The 21727-nt window shown below is 37.6% G+C and overlaps 59 non-coding genes and 2 pseudogenes across 59 annotated transcripts; all 61 read left to right on the forward strand.

Annotated features, from left to right (window-relative positions):
- The first annotated feature begins 180 nt into the window (after positions 1-180).
- On the forward strand, positions 181-299 carry LOC144571023 (5S ribosomal RNA). The gene has a single exon (XR_013517240.1). It is a non-coding gene; the product is annotated as a 5S ribosomal RNA (ribosomal RNA).
- Positions 300-520: 221 nt separating this feature from the next.
- Positions 521-639, forward strand: LOC144571025 (5S ribosomal RNA). The gene has a single exon (XR_013517241.1). It is a non-coding gene; the product is annotated as a 5S ribosomal RNA (ribosomal RNA).
- Positions 640-878: 239 nt separating this feature from the next.
- Positions 879-997, forward strand: LOC144570711 (5S ribosomal RNA). Its single transcript, XR_013516966.1, has one exon. It is a non-coding gene; the product is annotated as a 5S ribosomal RNA (ribosomal RNA).
- Positions 998-1236: 239 nt separating this feature from the next.
- Positions 1237-1355, forward strand: LOC144571026 (5S ribosomal RNA). Its single transcript, XR_013517242.1, has one exon. It is a non-coding gene; the product is annotated as a 5S ribosomal RNA (ribosomal RNA).
- Positions 1356-1576: 221 nt separating this feature from the next.
- On the forward strand, positions 1577-1695 carry LOC144571027 (5S ribosomal RNA). Its single transcript, XR_013517243.1, has one exon. It is a non-coding gene; the product is annotated as a 5S ribosomal RNA (ribosomal RNA).
- A 239-nt stretch (positions 1696-1934) lies between these two features.
- On the forward strand, positions 1935-2053 carry LOC144570686 (5S ribosomal RNA). Its single transcript, XR_013516943.1, has one exon. It is a non-coding gene; the product is annotated as a 5S ribosomal RNA (ribosomal RNA).
- A 239-nt stretch (positions 2054-2292) lies between these two features.
- LOC144571028 (5S ribosomal RNA) lies at positions 2293-2411 on the forward strand. Its single transcript, XR_013517244.1, has one exon. It is a non-coding gene; the product is annotated as a 5S ribosomal RNA (ribosomal RNA).
- Positions 2412-2650: 239 nt separating this feature from the next.
- LOC144571029 (5S ribosomal RNA) lies at positions 2651-2769 on the forward strand. Its single transcript, XR_013517246.1, has one exon. It is a non-coding gene; the product is annotated as a 5S ribosomal RNA (ribosomal RNA).
- A 221-nt stretch (positions 2770-2990) lies between these two features.
- LOC144571030 (5S ribosomal RNA) lies at positions 2991-3109 on the forward strand. Its single transcript, XR_013517247.1, has one exon. It is a non-coding gene; the product is annotated as a 5S ribosomal RNA (ribosomal RNA).
- Positions 3110-3348: 239 nt separating this feature from the next.
- LOC144570712 (5S ribosomal RNA) lies at positions 3349-3467 on the forward strand. Its single transcript, XR_013516967.1, has one exon. It is a non-coding gene; the product is annotated as a 5S ribosomal RNA (ribosomal RNA).
- Positions 3468-3706: 239 nt separating this feature from the next.
- LOC144571032 (5S ribosomal RNA) lies at positions 3707-3825 on the forward strand. Its single transcript, XR_013517249.1, has one exon. It is a non-coding gene; the product is annotated as a 5S ribosomal RNA (ribosomal RNA).
- Positions 3826-4046: 221 nt separating this feature from the next.
- On the forward strand, positions 4047-4165 carry LOC144571033 (5S ribosomal RNA). The gene has a single exon (XR_013517250.1). It is a non-coding gene; the product is annotated as a 5S ribosomal RNA (ribosomal RNA).
- A 239-nt stretch (positions 4166-4404) lies between these two features.
- LOC144570687 (5S ribosomal RNA) lies at positions 4405-4523 on the forward strand. The gene has a single exon (XR_013516944.1). It is a non-coding gene; the product is annotated as a 5S ribosomal RNA (ribosomal RNA).
- Positions 4524-4762: 239 nt separating this feature from the next.
- LOC144571034 (5S ribosomal RNA) lies at positions 4763-4881 on the forward strand. The gene has a single exon (XR_013517251.1). It is a non-coding gene; the product is annotated as a 5S ribosomal RNA (ribosomal RNA).
- A 239-nt stretch (positions 4882-5120) lies between these two features.
- Positions 5121-5239, forward strand: LOC144571035 (5S ribosomal RNA). The gene has a single exon (XR_013517252.1). It is a non-coding gene; the product is annotated as a 5S ribosomal RNA (ribosomal RNA).
- A 239-nt stretch (positions 5240-5478) lies between these two features.
- LOC144571036 (5S ribosomal RNA) lies at positions 5479-5597 on the forward strand. The gene has a single exon (XR_013517253.1). It is a non-coding gene; the product is annotated as a 5S ribosomal RNA (ribosomal RNA).
- Positions 5598-5836: 239 nt separating this feature from the next.
- Positions 5837-5955, forward strand: LOC144571037 (5S ribosomal RNA). The gene has a single exon (XR_013517254.1). It is a non-coding gene; the product is annotated as a 5S ribosomal RNA (ribosomal RNA).
- A 239-nt stretch (positions 5956-6194) lies between these two features.
- LOC144570434 (5S ribosomal RNA) lies at positions 6195-6313 on the forward strand. The gene has a single exon (XR_013516699.1). It is a non-coding gene; the product is annotated as a 5S ribosomal RNA (ribosomal RNA).
- A 239-nt stretch (positions 6314-6552) lies between these two features.
- On the forward strand, positions 6553-6671 carry LOC144571038 (5S ribosomal RNA). Its single transcript, XR_013517255.1, has one exon. It is a non-coding gene; the product is annotated as a 5S ribosomal RNA (ribosomal RNA).
- Positions 6672-6910: 239 nt separating this feature from the next.
- Positions 6911-7029, forward strand: LOC144570713 (5S ribosomal RNA). Its single transcript, XR_013516968.1, has one exon. It is a non-coding gene; the product is annotated as a 5S ribosomal RNA (ribosomal RNA).
- Positions 7030-7268: 239 nt separating this feature from the next.
- LOC144570715 (5S ribosomal RNA) lies at positions 7269-7387 on the forward strand. The gene has a single exon (XR_013516970.1). It is a non-coding gene; the product is annotated as a 5S ribosomal RNA (ribosomal RNA).
- Positions 7388-7626: 239 nt separating this feature from the next.
- On the forward strand, positions 7627-7745 carry LOC144571039 (5S ribosomal RNA). Its single transcript, XR_013517256.1, has one exon. It is a non-coding gene; the product is annotated as a 5S ribosomal RNA (ribosomal RNA).
- Positions 7746-7966: 221 nt separating this feature from the next.
- Positions 7967-8085, forward strand: LOC144571041 (5S ribosomal RNA). Its single transcript, XR_013517257.1, has one exon. It is a non-coding gene; the product is annotated as a 5S ribosomal RNA (ribosomal RNA).
- Positions 8086-8324: 239 nt separating this feature from the next.
- On the forward strand, positions 8325-8443 carry LOC144570496 (5S ribosomal RNA). The gene has a single exon (XR_013516760.1). It is a non-coding gene; the product is annotated as a 5S ribosomal RNA (ribosomal RNA).
- A 239-nt stretch (positions 8444-8682) lies between these two features.
- Positions 8683-8801, forward strand: LOC144570419 (5S ribosomal RNA). The gene has a single exon (XR_013516685.1). It is a non-coding gene; the product is annotated as a 5S ribosomal RNA (ribosomal RNA).
- A 239-nt stretch (positions 8802-9040) lies between these two features.
- LOC144571042 (5S ribosomal RNA) lies at positions 9041-9159 on the forward strand. Its single transcript, XR_013517258.1, has one exon. It is a non-coding gene; the product is annotated as a 5S ribosomal RNA (ribosomal RNA).
- Positions 9160-9398: 239 nt separating this feature from the next.
- On the forward strand, positions 9399-9517 carry LOC144571044 (5S ribosomal RNA). The gene has a single exon (XR_013517260.1). It is a non-coding gene; the product is annotated as a 5S ribosomal RNA (ribosomal RNA).
- Positions 9518-9756: 239 nt separating this feature from the next.
- LOC144570475 (5S ribosomal RNA) lies at positions 9757-9875 on the forward strand. The gene has a single exon (XR_013516739.1). It is a non-coding gene; the product is annotated as a 5S ribosomal RNA (ribosomal RNA).
- Positions 9876-10114: 239 nt separating this feature from the next.
- Positions 10115-10233, forward strand: LOC144570435 (5S ribosomal RNA). Its single transcript, XR_013516700.1, has one exon. It is a non-coding gene; the product is annotated as a 5S ribosomal RNA (ribosomal RNA).
- A 239-nt stretch (positions 10234-10472) lies between these two features.
- On the forward strand, positions 10473-10591 carry LOC144571045 (5S ribosomal RNA). Its single transcript, XR_013517262.1, has one exon. It is a non-coding gene; the product is annotated as a 5S ribosomal RNA (ribosomal RNA).
- A 239-nt stretch (positions 10592-10830) lies between these two features.
- On the forward strand, positions 10831-10949 carry LOC144570436 (5S ribosomal RNA). Its single transcript, XR_013516701.1, has one exon. It is a non-coding gene; the product is annotated as a 5S ribosomal RNA (ribosomal RNA).
- Positions 10950-11188: 239 nt separating this feature from the next.
- On the forward strand, positions 11189-11307 carry LOC144571046 (5S ribosomal RNA). The gene has a single exon (XR_013517263.1). It is a non-coding gene; the product is annotated as a 5S ribosomal RNA (ribosomal RNA).
- A 239-nt stretch (positions 11308-11546) lies between these two features.
- LOC144570716 (5S ribosomal RNA) lies at positions 11547-11665 on the forward strand. The gene has a single exon (XR_013516971.1). It is a non-coding gene; the product is annotated as a 5S ribosomal RNA (ribosomal RNA).
- A 239-nt stretch (positions 11666-11904) lies between these two features.
- Positions 11905-12023, forward strand: LOC144571047 (5S ribosomal RNA). Its single transcript, XR_013517264.1, has one exon. It is a non-coding gene; the product is annotated as a 5S ribosomal RNA (ribosomal RNA).
- Positions 12024-12262: 239 nt separating this feature from the next.
- Positions 12263-12381, forward strand: LOC144570497 (5S ribosomal RNA). The gene has a single exon (XR_013516761.1). It is a non-coding gene; the product is annotated as a 5S ribosomal RNA (ribosomal RNA).
- A 239-nt stretch (positions 12382-12620) lies between these two features.
- LOC144571048 (5S ribosomal RNA) lies at positions 12621-12739 on the forward strand. Its single transcript, XR_013517265.1, has one exon. It is a non-coding gene; the product is annotated as a 5S ribosomal RNA (ribosomal RNA).
- A 239-nt stretch (positions 12740-12978) lies between these two features.
- Positions 12979-13097, forward strand: LOC144571049 (5S ribosomal RNA). Its single transcript, XR_013517266.1, has one exon. It is a non-coding gene; the product is annotated as a 5S ribosomal RNA (ribosomal RNA).
- A 239-nt stretch (positions 13098-13336) lies between these two features.
- LOC144571050 (5S ribosomal RNA) lies at positions 13337-13455 on the forward strand. Its single transcript, XR_013517267.1, has one exon. It is a non-coding gene; the product is annotated as a 5S ribosomal RNA (ribosomal RNA).
- A 239-nt stretch (positions 13456-13694) lies between these two features.
- On the forward strand, positions 13695-13813 carry LOC144571052 (5S ribosomal RNA). Its single transcript, XR_013517268.1, has one exon. It is a non-coding gene; the product is annotated as a 5S ribosomal RNA (ribosomal RNA).
- Positions 13814-14052: 239 nt separating this feature from the next.
- Positions 14053-14156, forward strand: LOC144570787 (5S ribosomal RNA; annotated as a pseudogene).
- Positions 14157-14395: 239 nt separating this feature from the next.
- LOC144571053 (5S ribosomal RNA) lies at positions 14396-14514 on the forward strand. The gene has a single exon (XR_013517269.1). It is a non-coding gene; the product is annotated as a 5S ribosomal RNA (ribosomal RNA).
- A 239-nt stretch (positions 14515-14753) lies between these two features.
- Positions 14754-14872, forward strand: LOC144571054 (5S ribosomal RNA). Its single transcript, XR_013517270.1, has one exon. It is a non-coding gene; the product is annotated as a 5S ribosomal RNA (ribosomal RNA).
- A 239-nt stretch (positions 14873-15111) lies between these two features.
- LOC144571056 (5S ribosomal RNA) lies at positions 15112-15230 on the forward strand. Its single transcript, XR_013517273.1, has one exon. It is a non-coding gene; the product is annotated as a 5S ribosomal RNA (ribosomal RNA).
- A 239-nt stretch (positions 15231-15469) lies between these two features.
- On the forward strand, positions 15470-15588 carry LOC144571057 (5S ribosomal RNA). The gene has a single exon (XR_013517274.1). It is a non-coding gene; the product is annotated as a 5S ribosomal RNA (ribosomal RNA).
- A 239-nt stretch (positions 15589-15827) lies between these two features.
- On the forward strand, positions 15828-15931 carry LOC144570788 (5S ribosomal RNA; annotated as a pseudogene).
- A 239-nt stretch (positions 15932-16170) lies between these two features.
- Positions 16171-16289, forward strand: LOC144571058 (5S ribosomal RNA). The gene has a single exon (XR_013517275.1). It is a non-coding gene; the product is annotated as a 5S ribosomal RNA (ribosomal RNA).
- Positions 16290-16528: 239 nt separating this feature from the next.
- Positions 16529-16647, forward strand: LOC144571059 (5S ribosomal RNA). The gene has a single exon (XR_013517276.1). It is a non-coding gene; the product is annotated as a 5S ribosomal RNA (ribosomal RNA).
- A 239-nt stretch (positions 16648-16886) lies between these two features.
- LOC144571060 (5S ribosomal RNA) lies at positions 16887-17005 on the forward strand. Its single transcript, XR_013517277.1, has one exon. It is a non-coding gene; the product is annotated as a 5S ribosomal RNA (ribosomal RNA).
- A 239-nt stretch (positions 17006-17244) lies between these two features.
- Positions 17245-17363, forward strand: LOC144570835 (5S ribosomal RNA). The gene has a single exon (XR_013517058.1). It is a non-coding gene; the product is annotated as a 5S ribosomal RNA (ribosomal RNA).
- Positions 17364-17602: 239 nt separating this feature from the next.
- LOC144570403 (5S ribosomal RNA) lies at positions 17603-17721 on the forward strand. The gene has a single exon (XR_013516670.1). It is a non-coding gene; the product is annotated as a 5S ribosomal RNA (ribosomal RNA).
- Positions 17722-17960: 239 nt separating this feature from the next.
- LOC144571061 (5S ribosomal RNA) lies at positions 17961-18079 on the forward strand. The gene has a single exon (XR_013517278.1). It is a non-coding gene; the product is annotated as a 5S ribosomal RNA (ribosomal RNA).
- A 239-nt stretch (positions 18080-18318) lies between these two features.
- LOC144570404 (5S ribosomal RNA) lies at positions 18319-18437 on the forward strand. Its single transcript, XR_013516671.1, has one exon. It is a non-coding gene; the product is annotated as a 5S ribosomal RNA (ribosomal RNA).
- A 239-nt stretch (positions 18438-18676) lies between these two features.
- LOC144571063 (5S ribosomal RNA) lies at positions 18677-18795 on the forward strand. Its single transcript, XR_013517279.1, has one exon. It is a non-coding gene; the product is annotated as a 5S ribosomal RNA (ribosomal RNA).
- Positions 18796-19034: 239 nt separating this feature from the next.
- On the forward strand, positions 19035-19153 carry LOC144571064 (5S ribosomal RNA). Its single transcript, XR_013517280.1, has one exon. It is a non-coding gene; the product is annotated as a 5S ribosomal RNA (ribosomal RNA).
- Positions 19154-19392: 239 nt separating this feature from the next.
- Positions 19393-19511, forward strand: LOC144571065 (5S ribosomal RNA). Its single transcript, XR_013517281.1, has one exon. It is a non-coding gene; the product is annotated as a 5S ribosomal RNA (ribosomal RNA).
- Positions 19512-19750: 239 nt separating this feature from the next.
- LOC144571066 (5S ribosomal RNA) lies at positions 19751-19869 on the forward strand. The gene has a single exon (XR_013517282.1). It is a non-coding gene; the product is annotated as a 5S ribosomal RNA (ribosomal RNA).
- Positions 19870-20108: 239 nt separating this feature from the next.
- LOC144571068 (5S ribosomal RNA) lies at positions 20109-20227 on the forward strand. Its single transcript, XR_013517284.1, has one exon. It is a non-coding gene; the product is annotated as a 5S ribosomal RNA (ribosomal RNA).
- Positions 20228-20466: 239 nt separating this feature from the next.
- LOC144571069 (5S ribosomal RNA) lies at positions 20467-20585 on the forward strand. Its single transcript, XR_013517285.1, has one exon. It is a non-coding gene; the product is annotated as a 5S ribosomal RNA (ribosomal RNA).
- Positions 20586-20824: 239 nt separating this feature from the next.
- LOC144571070 (5S ribosomal RNA) lies at positions 20825-20943 on the forward strand. The gene has a single exon (XR_013517286.1). It is a non-coding gene; the product is annotated as a 5S ribosomal RNA (ribosomal RNA).
- Positions 20944-21182: 239 nt separating this feature from the next.
- Positions 21183-21301, forward strand: LOC144571071 (5S ribosomal RNA). Its single transcript, XR_013517287.1, has one exon. It is a non-coding gene; the product is annotated as a 5S ribosomal RNA (ribosomal RNA).
- A 239-nt stretch (positions 21302-21540) lies between these two features.
- On the forward strand, positions 21541-21659 carry LOC144571072 (5S ribosomal RNA). Its single transcript, XR_013517288.1, has one exon. It is a non-coding gene; the product is annotated as a 5S ribosomal RNA (ribosomal RNA).
- Positions 21660-21727: the final 68 nt, after the last annotated feature.

The following is a 21727-nucleotide window of genomic DNA, read 5'->3' on the forward strand; positions in this document are numbered from 1 at the left end:
TTCTGTATATGAGCGCACGAGGCGGTTGTCTCGGAGTTTTATCGAATTATGGAATTTTAACTTGTAAATTAAATTAAATTAAATTAAATTAGTTAGATAATTTTTGATGAAATTAAATCGGTTTTTAAATTAAAATAGTCGTTATTTGCGTTTAAGTAGAGGTTTGAGTCATTCTATAACGGATGCGATCATACCAGCACTAAAGCACCGGATCCCATCGGAACTCCGCAGTTAAGCGTGCTTGGGCAGGAGTAGTACTAGGATGGGTGACCTCCTGGGAAGTCCCTGTGTTGCATTCCTTTTTATTTTATTTTATTTTATTTTTTGTTGCCGCGCGTCGCACCCGCAAATGGCGCACGAGGCGGTTGTCTCGGAGTTTTATCGAATTATGGAATTTTAACTTGTAAATTAAATTAAATTAAATTAAATTAGTTAGATAATTTTTGATGAAATTAAATCGGTTTTTAAATTAAAATAGTCGTTATTTGCGTTTAAGTAGAGGTTTGAGTCATTCTATAACGGATGCGATCATACCAGCACTAAAGCACCGGATCCCATCGGAACTCCGCAGTTAAGCGTGCTTGGGCAGGAGTAGTACTAGGATGGGTGACCTCCTGGGAAGTCCCTGTGTTGCATTCCTTTTTATTTTATTTTATTTTATTTTTTGTTGCCGCGCGTCGCACCCGCAAATGGCGTAATTCTGTATATGAGCGCACGAGGCGGTTGTCTCAGAGTTTTATCGAATTATGGAATTTTAACTTGTAAATTAAATTAAACTAAATTAAATTAGTTAGATAATTTTTGATGAAATTAAATCGGTTTTTAAATTAAAATAGTCGTTATTTGCGTTTAAGTAGAGGTTTGAGTCATTCTATAACGGATGCGATCATACCAGCACTAAAGCACCGGATCCCATCGGAACTACGCAGTTAAGCGTGCTTGGGCAGGAGTAGTACTAGGATGGGTGACCTCCTGGGAAGTCCCTGTGTTGCATTCCTTTTTATTTTATTTTATTTTATTTTTTGTTGCCGCGCGTCGCACCCGCAAATGGCGTAATTCTGTATATGAGCGCACGAGGCGGTTGTCTCGGAGTTTTATCGAATTATGGAATTTTAACTTGTAAATTAAATTAAATTAAATTAAATTAGTTAGATAATTTTTGATGAAATTAAATCGGTTTTTAAATTAAAATAGTCGTTATTTGCGTTTAAGTAGAGGTTTGAGTCATTCTATAACGGATGCGATCATACCAGCACTAAAGCACCGGATCCCATCGGAACTCCGCAGTTAAGCGTGCTTGGGCAGGAGTAGTACTAGGATGGGTGACCTCCTGGGAAGTCCCTGTGTTGCATTCCTTTTTATTTTATTTTATTTTATTTTTTGTTGCCGCGCGTCGCACCCGCAAATGGCGCACGAGGCGGTTGTCTCGGAGTTTTATCGAATTATGGAATTTTAACTTGTAAATTAAATTAAATTAAATTAAATTAGTTAGATAATTTTTGATGAAATTAAATCGGTTTTTAAATTAAAATAGTCGTTATTTGCGTTTAAGTAGAGGTTTGAGTCATTCTATAACGGATGCGATCATACCAGCACTAAAGCACCGGATCCCATCGGAACTCCGCAGTTAAGCGTGCTTGGGCAGGAGTAGTACTAGGATGGGTGACCTCCTGGGAAGTCCCTGTGTTGCATTCCTTTTTATTTTATTTTATTTTATTTTTTGTTGCCGCGCGTCGCACCCGCAAATGGCGTAATTCTGTATATGAGCGCACGAGGCGGTTGTCTCGGAGTTTTATCGAATTATGGAATTTTAACTTGTAAATTAAATTAAATTAAATTAAATTAGTTAGATAATTTTTGATGAAATTAAATCGGTTTTTAAATTAAAATAGTCGTTATTTGCGTTTAAGTAGAGGTTTGAGTCATTCTATAACAGATGCGATCAAACCAGCACTAAAGCACCGGATCCCATCGGAACTCCGCAGTTAAGCGTGCTTGGGCAGGAGTAGTACTAGGATGGGTGACCTCCTGGGAAGTCCCTGTGTTGCATTCCTTTTTATTTTATTTTATTTTATTTTTTGTTGCCGCGCGTCGCACCCGCAAATGGCGTAATTCTGTATATGAGCGCACGAGGCGGTTGTCTCAGAGTTTTATCGAATTATGGAATTTTAACTTGTAAATTAAATTAAACTAAATTAAATTAGTTAGATAATTTTTGATGAAATTAAATCGGTTTTTAAATTAAAATAGTCGTTATTTGCGTTTAAGTAGAGGTTTGAGTCATTCCATAACGGATGCGATCATACCAGCACTAAAGCACCGGATCCCATCGGAACTCCGCAGTTAAGCGTGCTTGGGCAGGAGTAGTACTAGGATGGGTGACCTCCTGGGAAGTCCCTGTGTTGCATTCCTTTTTATTTTATTTTATTTTATTTTTTGTTGCCGCGCGTCGCACCCGCAAATGGCGTAATTCTGTATATGAGCGCACGAGGCGGTTGTCTCGGAGTTTTATCGAATTATGGAATTTTAACTTGTAAATTAAATTAAATTAAATTAAATTAGTTAGATAATTTTTGATGAAATTAAATCGGTTTTTAAATTAAAATAGTCGTTATTTGCGTTTAAGTAGAGGTTTGAGTCATTCTATAACGGATGCGATCATACCAGCACTAAAGCACCGGATCCCATCGGAACTCCGCAGTTAAGCGTGCTTGGGCAGGAGTAGTACTAGGATGGGTGACCTCCTGGGAAGTCCCTGTGTTGCATTCCTTTTTATTTTATTTTATTTTATTTTTTGTTGCCGCGCGTCGCACCCGCAAATGGCGCACGAGGCGGTTGTCTCGGAGTTTTATCGAATTATGGAATTTTAACTTGTAAATTAAATTAAATTAAATTAAATTAGTTAGATAATTTTTGATGAAATTAAATCGGTTTTTAAATTAAAATAGTCGTTATTTGCGTTTAAGTAGAGGTTTGAGTCATTCTATAACGGATGCGATCATACCAGCACTAAAGCACCGGATCCCATCGGAACTCCGCAGTTAAGCGTGCTTGGGCAGGAGTAGTACTAGGATGGGTGACCTCCTGGGAAGTCCCTGTGTTGCATTCCTTTTTATTTTATTTTATTTTATTTTTTGTTGCCGCGCGTCGCACCCGCAAATGGCGTAATTCTGTATATGAGCGCACGAGGCGGTTGTCTCAGAGTTTTATCGAATTATGGAATTTTAACTTGTAAATTAAATTAAACTAAATTAAATTAGTTAGATAATTTTTGATGAAATTAAATCGGTTTTTAAATTAAAATAGTCGTTATTTGCGTTTAAGTAGAGGTTTGAGTCATTCTATAACGGATGCGATCATACCAGCACTAAAGCACCGGATCCCATCGGAACTACGCAGTTAAGCGTGCTTGGGCAGGAGTAGTACTAGGATGGGTGACCTCCTGGGAAGTCCCTGTGTTGCATTCCTTTTTATTTTATTTTATTTTATTTTTTGTTGCCGCGCGTCGCACCCGCAAATGGCGTAATTCTGTATATGAGCGCACGAGGCGGTTGTCTCGGAGTTTTATCGAATTATGGAATTTTAACTTGTAAATTAAATTAAATTAAATTAAATTAGTTAGATAATTTTTGATGAAATTAAATCGGTTTTTAAATTAAAATAGTCGTTATTTGCGTTTAAGTAGAGGTTTGAGTCATTCTATAACGGATGCGATCATACCAGCACTAAAGCACCGGATCCCATCGGAACTCCGCAGTTAAGCGTGCTTGGGCAGGAGTAGTACTAGGATGGGTGACCTCCTGGGAAGTCCCTGTGTTGCATTCCTTTTTATTTTATTTTATTTTATTTTTTGTTGCCGCGCGTCGCACCCGCAAATGGCGCACGAGGCGGTTGTCTCGGAGTTTTATCGAATTATGGAATTTTAACTTGTAAATTAAATTAAATTAAATTAAATTAGTTAGATAATTTTTGATGAAATTAAATCGGTTTTTAAATTAAAATAGTCGTTATTTGCGTTTAAGTAGAGGTTTGAGTCATTCTATAACGGATGCGATCATACCAGCACTAAAGCACCGGATCCCATCGGAACTCCGCAGTTAAGCGTGCTTGGGCAGGAGTAGTACTAGGATGGGTGACCTCCTGGGAAGTCCCTGTGTTGCATTCCTTTTTATTTTATTTTATTTTATTTTTTGTTGCCGCGCGTCGCACCCGCAAATGGCGTAATTCTGTATATGAGCGCACGAGGCGGTTGTCTCGGAGTTTTATCGAATTATGGAATTTTAACTTGTAAATTAAATTAAATTAAATTAAATTAGTTAGATAATTTTTGATGAAATTAAATCGGTTTTTAAATTAAAATAGTCGTTATTTGCGTTTAAGTAGAGGTTTGAGTCATTCTATAACAGATGCGATCAAACCAGCACTAAAGCACCGGATCCCATCGGAACTCCGCAGTTAAGCGTGCTTGGGCAGGAGTAGTACTAGGATGGGTGACCTCCTGGGAAGTCCCTGTGTTGCATTCCTTTTTATTTTATTTTATTTTATTTTTTGTTGCCGCGCGTCGCACCCGCAAATGGCGTAATTCTGTATATGAGCGCACGAGGCGGTTGTCTCAGAGTTTTATCGAATTATGGAATTTTAACTTGTAAATTAAATTAAACTAAATTAAATTAGTTAGATAATTTTTGATGAAATTAAATCGGTTTTTAAATTAAAATAGTCGTTATTTGCGTTTAAGTAGAGGTTTGAGTCATTCCATAACGGATGCGATCATACCAGCACTAAAGCACCGGATCCCATCGGAACTCCGCAGTTAAGCGTGCTTGGGCAGGAGTAGTACTAGGATGGGTGACCTCCTGGGAAGTCCCTGTGTTGCATTCCTTTTTATTTTATTTTATTTTATTTTTTGTTGTCGCGCGTCGCACCCGCAAATGGCGTAATTCTGTATATGAGCGCACGAGGCGGTTGTCTCGGAGTTTTATCGAATTATGGAATTTTAACTTGTAAATTAAATTAAAATAAATTAAATTAGTTAGATAATTTTTGATGAAATTAAATCGGTTTTTAAATTAAAATAGTCGTTATTTGCGTTTAAGTAGAGGTTTGAGTCATTCTATAACGGATGCGATCATACCAGCACTAAAGCACCGGATCCCATCGGAACTCCGCAGTTAAGCGTGCTTGGGCAGGAGTAGTACTAGGATGGGTGACCTCCTGGGAAGTCCCTGTGTTGCATTCCTTTTTATTTTATTTTATTTTATTTTTTGTTGCCGCGCGTCGCACCCGCAAATGGCGTAATTCTGTATATGAGCGCACGAGGCGGTTGTCTCGGAGTTTTATCGAATTATGGAATTTTAACTTGTAAATTAAATTAAAATAAATTAAATTAGTTAGATAATTTTTGATGAAATTAAATCGGTTTTTAAATTAAAATAGTCGTTATTTGCGTTTAAGTAGAGGTTTGAGTCATTCTATAACGGATGCGATCATACCAGCACTAAAGCACCGGATCCCATCGGAACTCCGCAGTTAAGCGTGCTTGGGCAGGAGTAGTACTAGGATGGGTGACCTCCTGGGAAGTCCCTGTGTTGCATTCCTTTTTATTTTATTTTATTTTATTTTTTGTTGCCGCGCGTCGCACCCGCAAATGGCGTAATTCTGTATATGAGCGCACGAGGCGGTTGTCTCGGAGTTTTATCGAATTATGGAATTTTAACTTGTAAATTAAATTAAATTAAATTAAATTAGTTAGATAATTTTTGATGAAATTAAATCGGTTTTTAAATTAAAATAGTCGTTATTTGCGTTTAAGTAGAGGTTTGAGTCATTCTATAACGGATGCGATCATACCAGCACTAAAGCACCGGATCCCATCGGAACTCCGCAGTTAAGCGTGCTTGGGCAGGAGTAGTACTAGGATGGGTGACCTCCTGGGAAGTCCCTGTGTTGCATTCCTTTTTATTTTATTTTATTTTATTTTTTGTTGTCGCGCGTCGCACCCGCAAATGGCGTAATTCTGTATATGAGCGCACAAGGCGGTTGTCTCGGAGTTTTATCGAATTATGGAATTTTAACTTGTAAATTAAATTAAATTAAATTAAATTAGTTAGATAATTTTTGATGAAATTAAATCGGTTTTTAAATTAAAATAGTCGTTATTTGCGTTTAAGTAGAGGTTTGAGTCATTCTATAACGGATGCGATCATACCAGCACTAAAGCACCGGATCCCATCGGAACTCCGCAGTTAAACGTGCTTGGGCAGGAGTAGTACTAGGATGGGTGACCTCCTGGGAAGTCCCTGTGTTGCATTCCTTTTTATTTTATTTTATTTTTTTTTTTGTTGCCGCGCGTCGCACCCGCAAATGGCGTAATTCTGTATATGAGCGCACGAGGCGGTTGTCTCGGAGTTTTATCGAATTATGGAATTTTAACTTGTAAGTTAAATTAAATTAAATTAAATTAGTTAGATAATTTTTGATGAAATTAAATCGGTTTTTAAATTAAAATAGTCGTTATTTGCGTTTAAGTAGAGGTTTGAGTCATTCTATAACGGATGCGATCATACCAGCACTAAAGCACCGGATCCCATCGGAACTCCGCAGTTAAGCGTGCTTGGGCAGGAGTAGTACTAGGATGGGTGACCTCCTGGGAAGTCCCTGTGTTGCATTCCTTTTTATTTTATTTTATTTTATTTTTTGTTGCCGCGCGTCGCACCCGCAAATGGCGTAATTCTGTATATGAGCGCACGAGGCGGTTGTCTCAGAGTTTTATCGAATTATGGAATTTTAACTTGTAAATTAAATTAAACTAAATTAAATTAGTTAGATAATTTTTGATGAAATTAAATCGGTTTTTAAATTAAAATAGTCGTTATTTGCGTTTAAGTAGAGGTTTGAGTCATTCTATAACGGATGCGATCATACCAGCACTAAAGCACCGGATCCCATCGGAACTACGCAGTTAAGCGTGCTTGGGCAGGAGTAGTACTAGGATGGGTGACCTCCTGGGAAGTCCCTGTGTTGCATTCCTTTTTATTTTATTTTATTTTATTTTTTGTTGCCGCGCGTCGCACCCGCAAATGGCGTAATTCTGTATATGAGCGCACGAGGCGGTTGTCTCAGAGTTTTATCGAATTATGGAATTTTAACTTGTAAATTAAATTAAACTAAATTAAATTAGTTAGATAATTTTTGATGAAATTAAATCGGTTTTTAAATTAAAATAGTCGTTATTTGCGTTTAAGTAGAGGTTTGAGTCATTCTATAACGGATGCGATCATACCAGCACTAAAGCACCGGATCCCATCGGAACTACGCAGTTAAGCGTGCTTGGGCAGGAGTAGTACTAGGATGGGTGACCTCCTGGGAAGTCCCTGTGTTGCATTCCTTTTTATTTTATTTTATTTTATTTTTTGTTGCCGCGCGTCGCACCCGCAAATGGCGTAATTCTGTATATGAGCGCACGAGGCGGTTGTCTCGGAGTTTTATCGAATTATGGAATTTTAACTTGTAAATTAAATTAAATTAAATTAAATTAGTTAGATAATTTTTGATGAAATTAAATCGGTTTTTAAATTAAAATAGTCGTTATTTGCGTTTAAGTAGAGGTTTGAGTCATTCTATAACGGATGCGATCATACCAGCACTAAAGCACCGGATCCCATCGGAACTCCGCAGTTAAGCGTGCTTGGGCAGGAGTAGTACTAGGATGGGTGACCTCCTGGGAAGTCCCTGTGTTGCATTCCTTTTTATTTTATTTTATTTTATTTTTTGTTGCCGCGCGTCGCACCCGCAAATGGCGCACGAGGCGGTTGTCTCGGAGTTTTATCGAATTATGGAATTTTAACTTGTAAATTAAATTAAATTAAATTAAATTAGTTAGATAATTTTTGATGAAATTAAATCGGTTTTTAAATTAAAATAGTCGTTATTTGCGTTTAAGTAGAGGTTTGAGTCATTCTATAACGGATGCGATCATACCAGCACTAAAGCACCGGATCCCATCGGAACTCCGCAGTTAAGCGTGCTTGGGCAGGAGTAGTACTAGGATGGGTGACCTCCTGGGAAGTCCCTGTGTTGCATTCCTTTTTATTTTATTTTATTTTATTTTTTGTTGCCGCGCGTCGCACCCGCAAATGGCGTAATTCTGTATATGAGCGCACGAGGCGGTTGTCTCGGAGTTTTATCGAATTATGGAATTTTAACTTGTAAATTAAATTAAATTAAATTAAATTAGTTAGATAATTTTTGATGAAATTAAATCGGTTTTTAAATTAAAATAGTCGTTATTTGCGTTTAAGTAGAGGTTTGAGTCATTCTATAACAGATGCGATCATACCAGCACTAAAGCACCGGATCCCATCGGAACTCCGCAGTTAAGCGTGCTTGGGCAGGAGTAGTACTAGGATGGGTGACCTCCTGGGAAGTCCCTGTGTTGCATTCCTTTTTATTTTATTTTATTTTATTTTTTGTTGCCGCGCGTCGCACCCGCAAATGGCGTAATTCTGTATATGAGCGCACGAGGCGGTTGTCTCAGAGTTTTATCGAATTATGGAATTTTAACTTGTAAATTAAATTAAACTAAATTAAATTAGTTAGATAATTTTTGATGAAATTAAATCGGTTTTTAAATTAAAATAGTCGTTATTTGCGTTTAAGTAGAGGTTTGAGTCATTCTATAACGGATGCGATCATACCAGCACTAAAGCACCGGATCCCATCGGAACTCCGCAGTTAAGCGTGCTTGGGCAGGAGTAGTACTAGGATGGGGGACCTCCTGGGAAGTCCCTGTGTTGCATTCCTTTTTATTTTATTTTATTTTATTTTTTGTTGTCGCGCGTCGCACCCGCAAATGGCGTAATTCTGTATATGAGCGCACGAGGCGGTTGTCTCGGAGTTTTATCGAATTATGGAATTTTAACTTGTAAATTAAATTAAATTAAATTAAATTAGTTAGATAATTTTTGATGAAATTAAATCGGTTTTTAAATTAAAATAGTCGTTATTTGCGTTTAAGTAGAGGTTTGAGTCCTTCTATAACGGATGCGATCATACCAGCACTAAAGCACCGGATCCCATCGGAACTCCGCAGTTAAGCGTGCTTGGGCAGGAGTAGTACTAGGATGGGTGACCTCCTGGGAAGTCCCTGTGTTGCATTCCTTTTTATTTTATTTTATTTTATTTTTTGTTGCCGCGCGTCGCACCCGCAAATGGCGTAATTCTGTATATGAGCGCACGAGGCGGTTGTCTCGGAGTTTTATCGAATTATGGAATTTTAACTTGTAAGTTAAATTAAATTAAATTAAATTAGTTAGATAATTTTTGATGAAATTAAATCGGTTTTTAAATTAAAATAGTCGTTATTTGCGTTTAAGTAGAGGTTTGAGTCATTCTATAACGGATGCGATCATACCAGCACTAAAGCACCGGATCCCATCGGAACTCCGCAGTTAAGCGTGCTTGGGCAGGAGTAGTACTAGGATGGGTGACCTCCTGGGAAGTCCCTGTGTTGCATTCCTTTTTATTTTATTTTATTTTATTTTTTGTTGCCGCCCGTCGCACCCGCAAATGGCGTAATTCTGTATATGAGCGCACGAGGCGGTTGTCTCGGAGTTTTATCGAATTATGGAATTTTAACTTGTAAATTAAATTAAATTAAATTAAATTAGTTAGATAATTTTTGATGAAATTAAATCGGTTTTTAAATTAAAATAGTCGTTATTTGCGTTTAAGTAGAGGTTTGAGTCATTCTATAACGGATGCGATCATGCCAGCACTAAAGCACCGGATCCCATCGGAACTCCGCAGTTAAGCGTGCTTGGGCAGGAGTAGTACTAGGATGGGTGACCTCCTGGGAAGTCCCTGTGTTGCATTCCTTTTTATTTTATTTTATTTTATTTTTTGTTGTCGCGCGTCGCACCCGCAAATGGCGTAATTCTGTATATGAGCGCACGAGGCGGTTGTCTCGGAGTTTTATCGAATTATGGAATTTTAACTTGTAAATTAAATTAAATTAAATTAAATTAGTTAGATAATTTTTGATGAAATTAAATCGGTTTTTAAATTAAAATAGTCGTTATTTGCGTTTAAGTAGAGGTTTGAGTCATTCTATAACGGATGCGATCATACCAGCACTAAAGCACCGGATCCCATCGGAACTCCGCAGTTAAACGTGCTTGGGCAGGAGTAGTACTAGGATGGGTGACCTCCTGGGAAGTCCCTGTGTTGCATTCCTTTTTATTTTATTTTATTTTTTTTTTTGTTGCCGCGCGTCGCACCCGCAAATGGCGTAATTCTGTATATGAGCGCACGAGGCGGTTGTCTCGGAGTTTTATCGAATTATGGAATTTTAACTTGTAAGTTAAATTAAATTAAATTAAATTAGTTAGATAATTTTTGATGAAATTAAATCGGTTTTTAAATTAAAATAGTCGTTATTTGCGTTTAAGTAGAGGTTTGAGTCATTCTATAACGGATGCGATCATACCAGCACTAAAGCACCGGATCCCATCGGAACTCCGCAGTTAAGCGTGCTTGGGCAGGAGTAGTACTAGGATGGGTGACCTCCTGGGAAGTCCCTGTGTTGCATTCCTTTTTATTTTATTTTATTTTATTTTTTGTTGCCGCGCGTCGCACCCGCAAATGGCGTAATTCTGTATATGAGCACACGAGGCGGTTGTCTCAGAGTTTTATCGAATTATGGAATTTTAACTTGTAAATTAAATTAAACTAAATTAAATTAGTTAGATAATTTTTGATGAAATTAAATCGGTTTTTAAATTAAAATAGTCGTTATTTGCGTTTAAGTAGAGGTTTGAGTCATTCTATAACGGATGCGATCATACCAGCACTAAAGCACCGGATCCCATCGGAACTCCGCAGTTAAACGTGCTTGGGCAGGAGTAGTACTAGGATGGGTGACCTCCTGGGAAGTCCCTGTGTTGCATTCCTTTTTATTTTATTTTATTTTTTTTTTTGTTGCCGCGCGTCGCACCCGCAAATGGCGTAATTCTGTATATGAGCGCACGAGGCGGTTGTCTCGGAGTTTTATCGAATTATGGAATTTTAACTTGTAAGTTAAATTAAATTAAATTAAATTAGTTAGATAATTTTTGATGAAATTAAATCGGTTTTTAAATTAAAATAGTCGTTATTTGCGTTTAAGTAGAGGTTTGAGTCATTCTATAACGGATGCGATCATACCAGCACTAAAGCACCGGATCCCATCGGAACTCCGCAGTTAAGCGTGCTTGGGCAGGAGTAGTACTAGGATGGGTGACCTCCTGGGAAGTCCCTGTGTTGCATTCCTTTTTATTTTATTTTATTTTATTTTTTGTTGCCGCGCGTCGCACCCGCAAATGGCGTAATTCTGTATATGAGCGCACGAGGCGGTTGTCTCAGAGTTTTATCGAATTATGGAATTTTAACTTGTAAATTAAATTAAACTAAATTAAATTAGTTAGATAATTTTTGATGAAATTAAATCGGTTTTTAAATTAAAATAGTCGTTATTTGCGTTTAAGTAGAGGTTTGAGTCATTCTATAACGGATGCGATCATACCAGCACTAAAGCACCGGATCCCATCGGAACTACGCAGTTAAGCGTGCTTGGGCAGGAGTAGTACTAGGATGGGTGACCTCCTGGGAAGTCCCTGTGTTGCATTCCTTTTTATTTTATTTTATTTTATTTTTTGTTGCCGCGCGTCGCACCCGCAAATGGCGTAATTCTGTATATGAGCGCACGAGGCGGTTGTCTCGGAGTTTTATCGAATTATGGAATTTTAACTTGTAAATTAAATTAAATTAAATTAAATTAGTTAGATAATTTTTGATGAAATTAAATCGGTTTTTAAATTAAAATAGTCGTTATTTGCGTTTAAGTAGAGGTTTGAGTCATTCTATAACGGATGCGATCATACCAGCACTAAAGCACCGGATCCCATCGGAACTCCGCAGTTAAGCGTGCTTGGGCAGGAGTAGTACTAGGATGGGTGACCTCCTGGGAAGTCCCTGTGTTGCATTCCTTTTTATTTTATTTTATTTTATTTTTTGTTGCCGCGCGTCGCACCCGCAAATGGCGTAATTCTGTATATGAGCGCACGAGGCGGTTGTCTCGGAGTTTTATCGAATTATGGAATTTTAACTTGTAAATTAAATTAAATTAAATTAAATTAGTTAGATAATTTTTGATGAAATTAAATCGGTTTTTAAATTAAAATAGTCGTTATTTGCGTTTAAGTAGAGGTTTGAGTCATTCTATAACAGATGCGATCATACCAGCACTAAAGCACCGGATCCCATCGGAACTCCGCAGTTAAGCGTGCTTGGGCAGGAGTAGTACTAGGATGGGTGACCTCCTGGGAAGTCCCTGTGTTGCATTCCTTTTTATTTTATTTTATTTTATTTTTTGTTGCCGCGCGTCGCACCCGCAAATGGCGTAATTCTGTATATGAGCGCACGAGGCGGTTGTCTCAGAGTTTTATCGAATTATGGAATTTTAACTTGTAAATTAAATTAAACTAAATTAAATTAGTTAGATAATTTTTGATGAAATTAAATCGGTTTTTAAATTAAAATAGTCGTTATTTGCGTTTAAGTAGAGGTTTGAGTCATTCTATAACGGATGCGATCATACCAGCACTAAAGCACCGGATCCCATCGGAACTCCGCAGTTAAGCGTGCTTGGGCAGGAGTAGTACTAGGATGGGTGACCTCCTGGGAAGTCCCTGTGTTGCATTCCTTTTTATTTTATTTTATTTTATTTTTTGTTGTCGCGCGTCGCACCCGCAAATGGCGTAATTCTGTATATGAGCGCACGAGGCGGTTGTCTCGGAGTTTTATCGAATTATGGAATTTTAACTTGTAAATTAAATTAAATTAAATTAAATTAGTTAGATAATTTTTGATGAAATTAAATCGGTTTTTAAATTAAAATAGTCGTTATTTGCGTTTAAGTAGAGGTTTGAGTCCTTCTATAACGGATGCGATCATACCAGCACTAAAGCACCGGATCCCATCGGAACTCCGCAGTTAAGCGTGCTTGGGCAGGAGTAGTACTAGGATGGGTGACCTCCTGGGAAGTCCCTGTGTTGCATTCCTTTTTATTTTATTTTATTTTATTTTTTGTTGCCGCGCGTCGCACCCGCAAATGGCGTAATTCTGTATATGAGCGCACGAGGCGGTTGTCTCGGAGTTTTATCGAATTATGGAATTTTAACTTGTAAGTTAAATTAAATTAAATTAAATTAGTTAGATAATTTTTGATGAAATTAAATCGGTTTTTAAATTAAAATAGTCGTTATTTGCGTTTAAGTAGAGGTTTGAGTCATTCTATAACGGATGCGATCATACCAGCACTAAAGCACCGGATCCCATCGGAACTCCGCAGTTAAGCGTGCTTGGGCAGGAGTAGTACTAGGATGGGTGACCTCCTGGGAAGTCCCTGTGTTGCATTCCTTTTTATTTTATTTTATTTTATTTTTTGTTGCCGCGCGTCGCACCCGCAAATGGCGTAATTCTGTATATGAGCGCACGAGGCGGTTGTCTCGGAGTTTTATCGAATTATGGAATTTTAACTTGTAAATTAAATTAAATTAAATTAAATTAGTTAGATAATTTTTGATGAAATTAAATCGGTTTTTAAATTAAAATAGTCGTTATTTGCGTTTAAGTAGAGGTTTGAGTCATTCTATAACGGATGCGATCATACCAGCACTAAAGCACCGGATCCCATCGGAACTCCGCAGTTAAGCGTGCTTGGGCAGGAGTAGTACTAGGATGGGTGACCTCCTGGGAAGTCCCTGTGTTGCATTCCTTTTTATTTTATTTTATTTTATTTTTTGTTGCCGCGCGTCGCACCCGCAAATGGCGTAATTCTGTATATGAGCGCACGAGGCGGTTGTCTCGGAGTTTTATCGAATTATGGAATTTTAACTTGTAAATTAAATTAAATTAAATTAAATTAGTTAGATAATTTTTGATGAAATTAAATCGGTTTTTAAATTAAAATAGTCGTTATTTGCGTTTAAGTAGAGGTTTGAGTCATTCTATAACGGATGCGATCATACCAGCACTAAAGCACCGGATCCCATCGGAACTCCGCAGTTAAGCGTGCTTGGGCATGGGTGACCTCCTGGGAAGTCCGTGTGTTGCATTCCTTTTTATTTTATTTTATTTTATTTTTTGTTGCCGCGCGTCGCACCCGCAAATGGCGTAATTCTGTATATGAGCGCACGAGGCGGTTGTCTCGGAGTTTTATCGAATTATGGAATTTTAACTTGTAAATTAAATTAAATTAAATTAAATTAGTTAGATAATTTTTGATGAAATTAAATCGGTTTTTAAATTAAAATAGTCGTTATTTGCGTTTAAGTAGAGGTTTGAGTCATTCTATAACGGATGCGATCATACCAGCACTAAAGCACCGGATCCCATCGGAACTCCGCAGTTAAGCGTGCTTGGGCAGGAGTAGTACTAGGATGGGTGACCTCCTGGGAAGTCCCTGTGTTGCATTCCTTTTTATTTTATTTTATTTTATTTTTTGTTGTCGCGCGTCGCACCCGCAAATGGCGTAATTCTGTATATGAGCGCACGAGGCGGTTGTCTCGGAGTTTTATCGAATTATGGAATTTTAACTTGTAAATTAAATTAAATTAAATTAAATTAGTTAGATAATTTTTGATGAAATTAAATCGGTTTTTAAATTAAAATAGTCGTTATTTGCGTTTAAGTAGAGGTTTGAGTCATTCTATAACGGATGCGATCATACCAGCACTAAAGCACCGGATCCCATCGGAACTCCGCAGTTAAGCGTGCTTGGGCAGGAGTAGTACTAGGATGGGTGACCTCCTGGGAAGTCCCTGTGTTGCATTCCTTTTTATTTTATTTTATTTTATTTTTTGTTGCCGCGCGTCGCACCCGCAAATGGCGTAATTCTGTATATGAGCGCACGAGGCGGTTGTCTCGGAGTTTTATCGAATTATGGAATTTTAACTTGTAAATTAAATTAAATTAAATTAAATTAGTTAGATAATTTTTGATGAAATTAAATCGGTTTTTAAATTAAAATAGTCGTTATTTGCGTTTAAGTAGAGGTTTGAGTCCTTCTATAACGGATGCGATCATACCAGCACTAAAGCACCGGATCCCATCGGAACTCCGCAGTTAAGCGTGCTTGGGCAGGAGTAGTACTAGGATGGGTGACCTCCTGGGAAGTCCCTGTGTTGCATTCCTTTTTATTTTATTTTATTTTATTTTTTGTTGCCGCGCGTCGCACCCGCAAATGGCGTAATTCTGTATATGAGCGCACGAGGCGGTTGTCTCGGAGTTTTATCGAATTATGGAATTTTAACTTGTAAGTTAAATTAAATTAAATTAAATTAGTTAGATAATTTTTGATGAAATTAAATCGGTTTTTAAATTAAAATAGTCGTTATTTGCGTTTAAGTAGAGGTTTGAGTCATTCTATAACGGATGCGATCATACCAGCACTAAAGCACCGGATCCCATCGGAACTCCGCAGTTAAGCGTGCTTGGGCAGGAGTAGTACTAGGATGGGTGACCTCCTGGGAAGTCCCTGTGTTGCATTCCTTTTTATTTTATTTTATTTTATTTTTTGTTGCCGCGCGTCGCACCCGCAAATGGCGTAATTCTGTATATGAGCGCACGAGGCGGTTGTCTCGGAGTTTTATCGAATTATGGAATTTTAACTTGTAAATTAAATTAAATTAAATTAAATTAGTTAGATAATTTTTGATGAAATTAAATCGGTTTTTAAATTAAAATAGTCGTTATTTGCGTTTAAGTAGAGGTTTGAGTCATTCTATAACGGATGCGATCATACCAGCACTAAAGCACCGGATCCCATCGGAACTCCGCAGTTAAGCGTGCTTGGGCATGGGTGACCTCCTGGGAAGTCCGTGTGTTGCATTCCTTTTTATTTTATTTTATTTTATTTTTTGTTGCCGCGCGTCGCACCCGCAAATGGCGTAATTTTGTATATGAGCGCACGAGGCGGTTGTCTCGGAGTTTTATCGAATTATGGAATTTTAACTTGTAAATTAAATTAAAATAAATTAAATTAGTTAGATAATTTTTGATGAAATTAAATCGGTTTTTAAATTAAAATAGTCGTTATTTGCGTTTAAGTAGAGGTTTGAGTCATTCTATAACGGATGCGATCATACCAGCACTAAAGCACCGGATCCCATCGGAACTCCGCAGTTAAGCGTGCTTGGGCAGGAGTAGTACTAGGATGGGTGACCTCCTGGGAAGTCCCTGTGTTGCATTCCTTTTTATTTTATTTTATTTTATTTTTTGTTGCCGCGCGTCGCACCCGCAAATGGCGTAATTCTGTATATGAGCGCACGAGGCGGTTGTCTCGGAGTTTTATCGAATTATGGAATTTTAACTTGTAAATTAAATTAAAATAAATTAAATTAGTTAGATAATTTTTGATGAAATTAAATCGGTTTTTAAATTAAAATAGTCGTTATTTGCGTTTAAGTAGAGGTTTGAGTCATTCTATAACGGATGCGATCATACCAGCACTAAAGCACCGGATCCCATCGGAACTCCGCAGTTAAGCGTGCTTGGGCAGGAGTAGTACTAGGATGGGTGACCTCCTGGGAAGTCCCTGTGTTGCATTCCTTTTTATTTTATTTTATTTTATTTTTTGTTGCCGCGCGTCGCACCCGCAAATGGCGTAATACTGTATATGAGCGCACGAGGCGGTTGTCTCGGAGTTTTATCGAATTATGGAATTTTAACTTGTAAATTAAATTAAATTAAATTAAATTAGTTAGATAATTTTTGATGAAATTAAATCGGTTTTTAAATTAAAATAGTCGTTATTTGCGTTTAAGTAGAGGTTTGAGTCATTCTATAACGGATGCGATCATACCAGCACTAAAGCACCGGATCCCATCGGAACTCCGCAGTTAAGCGTGCTTGGGCAGGAGTAGTACTAGGATGGGTGACCTCCTGGGAAGTCCCTGTGTTGCATTCCTTTTTATTTTATTTTATTTTATTTTTTGTTGCCGCGCGTCGCACCCGCAAATGGCGTAATTCTGTATATGAGCGCACGAGGCGGTTGTCTCGGAGTTTTATCGAATTATGGAATTTTAACTTGTAAATTAAATTAAATTAAATTAAATTAGTTAGATAATTTTTGATGAAATTAAATCGGTTTTTAAATTAAAATAGTCGTTATTTGCGTTTAAGTAGAGGTTTGAGTCATTCTATAACGGATGCGATCATACCAGCACTAAAGCACCGGATCCCATCAGAACTCCGCAGTTAAGCGTGCTTGGGCAGGAGTAGTACTAGGATGGGTGACCTCCTGGGAAGTCCCTGTGTTGCATTCCTTTTTATTTTATTTTATTTTATTTTTTGTTGTCGCGCGTCGCACCCGCAAATGGCGTAATTCTGTATATGAGCGCACGAGGCGGTTGTCTCGGAGTTTTATCGAATTATGGAATTTTAACTTGTAAATTAAATTAAATTAAATTAAATTAGTTAGATAATTTTTGATGAAATTAAATCGGTTTTTAAATTAAAATAGTCGTTATTTGCGTTTAAGTAGAGGTTTGAGTCATTCTATAACGGATGCGATCATACCAGCACTAAAGCACCGGATCCCATCGGAACTCCGCAGTTAAGCGTGCTTGGGCAGGAGTAGTACTAGGATGGGTGACCTCCTGGGAAGTCCGTGTGTTGCATTCCTTTTTATTTTATTTTATTTTATTTTTTGTTGCCGCGCGTCGCACCCGCAAATGGCGTAATTTTGTATATGAGCGCACGAGGCGGTTGTCTCGGAGTTTTATCGAATTATGGAATTTTAACTTGTAAATTAAATTAAAATAAATTAAATTAGTTAGATAATTTTTGATGAAATTAAATCGGTTTTTAAATTAAAATAGTCGTTATTTGCGTTTAAGTAGAGGTTTGAGTCATTCTATAACGGATGCGATCATACCAGCACTAAAGCACCGGATCCCATCGGAACTCCGCAGTTAAGCGTGCTTGGGCAGGAGTAGTACTAGGATGGGTGACCTCCTGGGAAGTCCCTGTGTTGCATTCCTTTTTATTTTATTTTATTTTATTTTTTGTTGCCGCGCGTCGCACCCGCAAATGGCGTAATTCTGTATATGAGCGCACGAGGCGGTTGTCTCGGAGTTTTATCGAATTATGGAATTTTAACTTGTAAATTAAATTAAAATAAATTAAATTAGTTAGATAATTTTTGATGAAATTAAATCGGTTTTTAAATTAAAATAGTCGTTATTTGCGTTTAAGTAGAGGTTTGAGTCATTCTATAACGGATGCGATCATACCAGCACTAAAGCACCGGATCCCATCGGAACTCCGTAGTTAAGCGTGCTTGGGCAGGAGTAGTACTAGGATGGGTGACCTCCTGGGAAGTCCCTGTGTTGCATTCCTTTTTATTTTATTTTATTTTATTTTTTGTTGCCGCGCGTCGCACCCGCAAATGGCGTAATACTGTATATGAGCGCACGAGGCGGTTGTCTCGGAGTTTTATCGAATTATGGAATTTTAACTTGTAAATTAAATTAAATTAAATTAAATTAGTTAGATAATTTTTGATGAAATTAAATCGGTTTTTAAATTAAAATAGTCGTTATTTGCGTTTAAGTAGAGGTTTGAGTCATTCTATAACGGATGCGATCATACCAGCACTAAAGCACCGGATCCCATCGGAACTCCGCAGTTAAGCGTGCTTGGGCAGGAGTAGTACTAGGATGGGTGACCTCCTGGGAAGTCCCTGTGTTGCATTCCTTTTTATTTTATTTTATTTTATTTTTTGTTGCCGCGCGTCGCACCCGCAAATGGCGTAATTCTGTATATGAGCGCACGAGGCGGTTGTCTCGGAGTTTTATCGAATTATGGAATTTTAACTTGTAAATTAAATTAAATTAAATTAAATTAGTTAGATAATTTTTGATGAAATTAAATCGGTTTTTAAATTAAAATAGTCGTTATTTGCGTTTAAGTAGAGGTTTGAGTCATTCTATAACGGATGCGATCATACCAGCACTAAAGCACCGGATCCCATCGGAACTCCGCAGTTAAGCGTGCTTGGGCAGGAGTAGTACTAGGATGGGTGACCTCCTGGGAAGTCCCTGTGTTGCATTCCTTTTTATTTTATTTTATTTTATTTTTTGTTGTCGCGCGTCGCACCCGCAAATGGCGTAATTCTGTATATGAGCGCACGAGGCGGTTGTCTCGGAGTTTTATCGAATTATGGAATTTTAACTTGTAAATTAAATTAAATTAAATTAAATTAGTTAGATAATTTTTGATGAAATTAAATCGGTTTTTAAATTAAAATAGTCGTTATTTGCGTTTAAGTAGAGGTTTGAGTCATTCTATAACGGATGCGATCATACCAGCACTAAAGCACCGGATCCCATCGGAACTCCGCAGTTAAGCGTGCTTGGGCAGGAGTAGTACTAGGATGGGTGACCTCCTGGGAAGTCCCTGTGTTGCATTCCTTTTTATTTTATTTTATTTTATTTTTTGTTGCCGCGCGTCGCACCCGCAAATGGCGTAATTCTGTATATGAGCGCACGAGGCGGTTGTCTCGGAGTTTTATCGAATTATGGAATTTTAACTTGTAAATTAAATTAAATTAAATTAAATTAGTTAGATAATTTTTGATGAAATTAAATCGGTTTTTAAATTAAAATAGTCGTTATTTGCGTTTAAGTAGAGGTTTGAGTCATTCTATAACGGATGCGATCATACCAGCACTAAAGCACCGGATCCCATCGGAACTCCGCAGTTAAGCGTGCTTGGGCAGGAGTAGTACTAGGATGGGTGACCTCCTGGGAAGTCCCTGTGTTGCATTCCTTTTTATTTTATTTTATTTTATTTTTTGTTGCCGCGCGTCGCACCCGCAAATGGCGTAATTCTGTATATGAGCGCACGAGGCGGTTGTCTCGGAGTTTTATCGAATTATGGAATTTTAACTTGTAAATTAAATTAAATTAAATTAAATTAGTTAGATAATTTTTGATGAAATTAAATCGGTTTTTAAATTAAAATAGTCGTTATTTGCGTTTAAGTAGAGGTTTGAGTCATTCTATAACGGATGCGATCATACCAGCACTAAAGCACCGGATCCCATCGGAACTCCGCAGTTAAGCGTGCTTGGGCAGGAGTAGTACTAGGATGGGTGACCTCCTGGGAAGTCCCTGTGTTGCATTCCTTTTTATTTTATTTTATTTTATTTTTTGTTGTCGCGCGTCGCACCCGCAAATGGCGTAATTCTGTATATGAGCGCACGAGGCGGTTGTCTCGGAGTTTTATCGAATTATGGAATTTTAACTTGTAAATTAAATTAAATTAAATTAAATTAGTTAGATAATTTTTGATGAAATTAAATCGGTTTTTAAATTAAAATAGTCGTTATTTGCGTTTAAGTAGAGGTTTGAGTCATTCTATAACGGATGCGATCATACCAGCACTAAAGCACCGGATCCCATCGGAACTCCGCAGTTAAGCGTGCTTGGGCAGGAGTAGTACTAGGATGGGTGACCTCCTGGGAAGTCCCTGTGTTGCATTCCTTTTTATTTTATTTTATTTTATTTTTTGTTGCCGCGCGTCGCACCCGCAAATGGCGTAATTCTGTATATGAGCGCACGAGGCGGTTGTCTCGGAGTTTTATCGAATTATGGAATTTTAACTTGTAAATTAAATTAAATTAAATTAAATTAGTTAGATAATTTTTGATGAAATTAAATCGGTTTTTAAATTAAAATAGTCGTTATTTGCGTTTAAGTAGAGGTTTGAGTCATTCTATAACGGATGCGATCATACCAGCACTAAAGCACCGGATCCCATCGGAACTCCGCAGTTAAGCGTGCTTGGGCAGGAGTAGTACTAGGATGGGTGACCTCCTGGGAAGTCCCTGTGTTGCATTCCTTTTTATTTTATTTTATTTTATTTTTTGTTGCCGCGCGTCGCACCCGCAAATGGCGTAATTCTGTATATGAGCGCACGAGGCGGTTGTCTCAGAGTTTTATCGAATTATGGAATTTTAACTTGTAAATTAAATTAAACTAAATTAAATTAGTTAGATAATTTTTGATGAAATTAAATCGGTTTTTAAATTAAAATAGTCGTTATTTGCGTTTAAGTAGAGGTTTGAGTCATTCTATAACGGATGCGATCATACCAGCACTAAAGCACCGGATCCCATCGGAACTCCGCAGTTAAGCGTGCTTGGGCAGGAGTAGTACTAGGATGGGTGACCTCCTGGGAAGTCCCTGTGTTGCATTCCTTTTTATTTTATTTTATTTTATTTTTTGTTGCCGCGCGTCGCACCCGCAAATGGCGTAATTCTGTATATGAGCGCACGAGGCGGTTGTCTCGGAGTTTTATCGAATTATGGAATTTTAACTTGTAAATTAAATTAAATTAAATTAAATTAGTTAGATAATTTTTGATGAAATTAAATCGGTTTTTAAATTAAAATAGTCGTTATTTGCGTTTAAGTAGAGGTTTGAGTCATTCTATAACGGATGCGATCATACCAGCACTAAAGCACCGGATCCCATCGGAACTCCGCAGTTAAGCGTGCTTGGGCAGGAGTAGTACTAGGATGGGTGACCTCCTGGGAAGTCCCTGTGTTGCATTCCTTTTTATTTTATTTTATTTTATTTTTTGTTGTCGCGCGTCGCACCCGCAAATGGCGTAATTCTGTATA

This window comes from Carex rostrata, chromosome 18 (genome assembly GCF_964058835.1).
Source record: "Carex rostrata chromosome 18, lpCarRost1.2, whole genome shotgun sequence".
In the NCBI taxonomy this organism is placed as follows: domain Eukaryota; kingdom Viridiplantae; phylum Streptophyta; class Magnoliopsida; order Poales; family Cyperaceae; genus Carex; species Carex rostrata.